Here is a 5,000-nt window from a genome sequence, read left to right as displayed (position 1 = left end):
CAGCATCAGGATCCATTTCTACTTCAGTTATTAGAAAATCTCATTTTCCAGCAGACCTTATATTTTGTAGTGAAATGCACCACCAATGAATTTTTATATTGATAATCTGGTTGGTCCGGGGTCATGGCCAAACCACCCATAAATTTTCATCGCAATCCGGGTGTAACTTTCCACGTGATCTTTCTGACTATCAGTAAGCTAATAGAGAAAAGACCAAAATGAAAACGCACTCAATAATATTATACATACTACACATATACTACGTATATACTACATATATACGCACTCACTCACTCAAATACTCACTGACTCTCTTTGTGCAATGTCTTCCATAACCAGCCAGCCTCCCGGAACTGATACGCTTACCTTTCTGTCCAAAGTCTGCTTCTTCTTGAAGTTCTTTTTCTTTTCTTTTCTTCTCTTTTTATTCTCTGCTTTTTGTGGGACAACCTCATCCTCGTCTTTATCTTCTCTTTTTGCGTCTTGTTCTTGTTATTGTATTTCTAACTATTCGTCTTCTTCCTCTTTTCTCTCTCCCTCCCTCCCTTCCTCTCCCTCCCTCCCTTCCTCTCCCTCTCTCTTTCTCTCTTCCTCTCTCTTTCTCTCTTCCTCTTCTCCTTCTCCTTCTCCTTCTCCATTTTCCTCCTCCTTCTCCTCTTCCTCTTCACTTTCCTACCCTTTCTTCTCCATTAAGCCACAGACCTCTTTTTATGTAAACAGTTATCGACCCAGGGGCTCTGTATGGAAGCGGAATCGACAGAGAGACCAAGCTTTGTTTAACCAACGACCGTAACTTCTCTCTCTAAGGAGGTCTTTGAGGGGAGAAGAAGAGGGAGGAGGAGGAGGAGGAGGGAGGAAGGGGGGGGTGAAGGGAGGGTGGAAAGAGTAATGGGTAAATGGTAAAGGGCAAGGGGATAGGGGTACCACCGTGTAAGAACAGGTGGTTCGGAGTGGTGGTATGGGGTAGGAGCAGAGGGGTCAGGGTTGGGAGTGGGGATCGTACGAGGTTGGAGTAATGAGGTGGGTATATAGGATAGGGGTATGGGTATGGGTATGGGGTAATAGGATAGAGGAGAGGGGAGGGGGTACTGAAGACCTTATCCTGAAACTCCGAGGGCCTTGTAAGGGAAGATGCCCTTGACTGGGTCGGGGTCGGGCATTCAGGGAGGTGAAAAAGAGGTTGTGTTCATAGGGTAGAAGCTGTTCTATATATATATATATTTTTTTTTTTCTTGATATAATTGTTTTATATGTTTTTTTTCTTTTCTTCAAACTGATTTTTCTATACTTTTTTTTCTTGATATTTTTCCCATATTTATCTTCTCTCTCTCTCTCTCTCTCTCTCTCTCTCTCTCTCTCTCTCTCTCTCTCTCTCTCTATATATATATATATATATATATATATATATATATATATATATATATATATATATATATATATGTATATACATTTATATATATTTATATATATATTATTTTCTAGATAAAAATTAAAAAGAATATATATCGTGGGATTTTTTTTCTTGGTTAGGTTAGTATTGAGACGGCGGTTGTAGGAAGGGTCGGAGTGTGTTGTCCTCTGTTGATAGTGAAAGGGCACGCTGTCGAGGGCAAAGGGCAATGCAAGGACGAGTTGTCTCAGGTGTTAGTTTATTTTTTTGATAGGTCTCTTGTCTTAGCAAGTGTATATAAGTCAGTCTCCCTCCCTCCCCCCCTCCCTTCCTCCCTTTTCCCTCTCTCCCTTTCTTCCTCCATCCCCTCCTCCTCGCCTTCCCCCTCCCCCTCCCCCTCCCCCTCCCCCTCCCCCTCCCCCTCCCCCTTCCTCCATTCGTTATATGATGGATGCAAGAAAAAAGGGGCGATTACCCATCATCATCGTCAACCGCTGCCAGCTGCCCATTGACGTTTTCATTTGGATTGACGATTTGTTTTTGCTTTTCTTGCTGTTATTCGCTTCCTCTCCTTTTTATCGTTATTCGCTACTTTGGCTCCTTCTGTTGTTTCTCTTTTCTCATTGTTGTTGTTTTTTTCTTCTGTCTTTTCCCTAATCTTTGCTCTCTTCTCTATCTTCGCTCTTCTTTCTTCTAACGAATCTCTTCTCTCTTTTTCCTCTTTCTTTTCCTATTCTCCACTCTCTTTTCATTTCTTTTCCCTCTTCTTCTCTTTCTGTTAATTAATTTATTTCACCTCTCCGACTCTCCCACCCTATCATTGTTTTTTTTTTTCTCTTTCTCTCTTTTCTTCTCTTCTCTTCTCTTCTCTTCTCTTCTCTTCTCTTCTCCCCCCCCCTCTCTCTCTCTCTCTCTCTCTCTCTCTCTCTCTCTCTCTCTCTCTCTCTCTCTCTCTCTCTCTCTCTCTCTCTCTCTCTCTCTCTCTAGCTATCTCTCGCTTTGTGTCCGCTTTCCCTCCCCTCCTTCCCCCTCTCCTTCCCCGTTCCCCCTCCCCTTCCCCCCCTCTCCTCCCTTCCCCCCCTCACCTCCCTTCCCCTTCCCCTCCCCCTTCTCTCCTCCATTCTCTCAAGCGGAAAGAACTCATGTCTGGAATTTTTGTAGCGACGAAAAACATAAAACAAAGAAATGGCTGAACTCCCGCGAACGACGCTACAAAAAGAGACTTCAATGCCGGACTCGAGTAGTTATCCCACGATGCTCACTCCTTTTTTTTCTTCTTCTTCTTTTCTTTTCTTTTCTTTCTTTTAATTCTTTCTTGGGGAGATGAAGGGGGAGGGAAGGAGGTAGGAGGATTGGAAGAGGGGAGTAGGGGTGAGGGTGGAATGGAGAAGAGAAGAGAAGAGAAGAGAAGAAGAAAAGGTGAGAGAGGTAGAGGAGGGAGAGGGAAGGAGGAGAGAGTGGAGTAATCGAAAGAAAGGAGGAGGGAGGAGTGGTGATGGAATGAAGGTGGAGGGGTGGGGGTGGGGTGGGGGGAAGTAAGGGGGGTTTGGGAGGCGCATCGCCGACGTAAGCGCAGATCGTGAGAAGACCCTGAGCATGGCAGCCAGGATACCCAACACAGGAAGTCGCGCCGAAGAATAACAACTAGGGCGATTTTCTTATTGGCGGTAAGGGGAAGGGGGAGGGGAAGGGGAAGGGGTAGGGATGGAGAAGGGGGAAGGGGAGGGGAAGGGGGAAGGTTACTGGGTAGGGGGTATGTGTTTGGCTTGTGGATAGGATTAAAGGAGGTTGAGTGTATGGGGGTAGGGGTTAGGGTCAGAGGGGTGTGAGGTTGAAGGAAGGAATTGTAGGAAGGAAATGAGTGAAGGAAAGGAGGCACTAGGGAGGGAAAGAGGAAAGGAGAGAAGGAGGGAGTTGGGAAGAGGGAGGTGTTGGGCCATCATGCACGTGTGTGGGAATCGTGCGTTTTATTGTGGTGGTTGGGTATAGCATGCAGTCGGAGGGGGGGGGGAAGGCGATTAGAAGTTTATACGGGGGAGGGGAGGGGAGGGGAAGGGCATGTTAGAGGGAGGGGGTGGTGGAGGGGGGGTGATCGAAGAAAGGGGATGCCTGAGTGGATGGGAAAGGAGAGGTGTTCTAGGGCTTTGCTCATGGGGGGAGGGGGTAAGGGGTACTGGAGGAAGCGGGAGACCGGGGGAGTGGGAGGGGGGGCTTGGAAGGGGTAAACGACCTACGTACTTATTCTTTCATACAGAATAAATTCTTTTTACTTTTTTTTCAAAGTCTCCCCTGTTTTTTTCTTAGTGTATATTATTTATTTTTATTTTTTTTACATCGCCGTATCCCTTTCAGTTGATATGCCTGGGTCTCTGTGACTGTCTGTCCGCGATTAATCCAAACCTCACCTTTGATTAATATTTCGACATCTTAGAGTCCTTGTGCTGTGTCTTGTGTTGTCTATCTGTCAGTTTCCTCTCCTTTCCTCGCTTCTCCTCTCCTCTCCTCACACTCTTCTCCTTCCTCCAATCTCTTTTCCCTTCCTCCCTCCCCCTTCTTCTCTCCCTCCCTCCCCTCTCTCCTCTCCCTCCCTCCGCCCTCTCCTTCTCTCACTCCCTCCCTTCATTCCCTCCCCCTCCCCTCCTCTCCCTTCCTTTCCCCGTCTTCTCTCCCTCCCTCCCTCTCTCCTCCTCTCCCTCTCCCTTCCCTTCCCCGTCTTCTGACCCTCTCCCTCCCTCCCCCGTCTTCTCTCCCTTCCCCCCCTCTCCTCCCACTGCCTCCTCTCTTCCTCCCCTTCACCTCCACCTCTCCTCCCCCTTTCCCTTCCCCTTCCCCGTTCCCCCATTCCCCCCCTACTCTCCCCCTACCCTCCCTTCCCCCCTCGCAGTTCTCTTTGAAAAAAAAAGTAAAAAATAGGAATGAATAAGAGAAAGAATTCCCATCCGCACTACAGAGACCGATCACTCAAGTGTGAGAGAGAGAGAGAGAGAGAGAAGAGAGAAGAGATAAAAGAGAAAAAAGAAGAGAAGAGAAGAGAAAAAAAAAAGACAAACTACAATCGATCAGTTAACCCGTGTTTACCCAGAGGAAATCACCCGTTGCATACGCCGGCCTCATTGCCCACACACCTCTCGTCGCCGGTATCATTAGCGCTGTTAAGGTGGGGGGGAGGAGGAGGGGAAGGCGGGAGTGGGGAGGGGGGCTAGAAATATATCAGCTTCATTAGAGAAACAGGTCTTTGTCTCTGATATCATTAGCGATGTTAAGGGATTCGGGGCATTAAGATGTGTTCGTCTAATAAGGGAGAGGGCGCGGGTGTGCAATCCCCCCCCCCCCCTCTTTCGGTTATTTAAAATTCATGCTAATCGGGCAGCTCTCTTACGTCTTGGGGGGCGATTCGTTTTTTTTTTTTTTTTATCTTTCTAATACAGAAACACACACACGCACACACACACACACACACACACACACACACACACACACACACACACACACACACACACACACACACACACACACACACACACACCTTTTTCTCTCTTTTCTTCTCCCCCTCCTCCTCCTCCTCCTCCTCCTCCTCCTCCTCCTCCTCCTCCTCCTCCTCCTCCTCCTC

The 5,000-nt window shown here is 47.5% G+C and overlaps 1 protein-coding gene across 50 annotated transcripts in view; it reads left to right on the top strand.

Annotated features, from left to right (window-relative positions):
* tgo (Aryl hydrocarbon receptor nuclear translocator homolog tgo) overlaps positions 1 to 5,000 on the top strand; it is a 244,559-nt gene that overhangs the window by 209,932 nt on the left and 29,627 nt on the right. The window lies entirely within an intron of this gene.

Source organism: Penaeus japonicus, unplaced genomic scaffold (assembly GCF_977035675.1).
Source record: "Penaeus japonicus unplaced genomic scaffold, GWHDUDI00000001_assembly GWHDUDI00000042, whole genome shotgun sequence".
In the NCBI taxonomy this organism is placed as follows: domain Eukaryota; kingdom Metazoa; phylum Arthropoda; class Malacostraca; order Decapoda; family Penaeidae; genus Penaeus; species Penaeus japonicus.
This window is presented reverse-complemented; position numbering and strand designations above follow the sequence as displayed.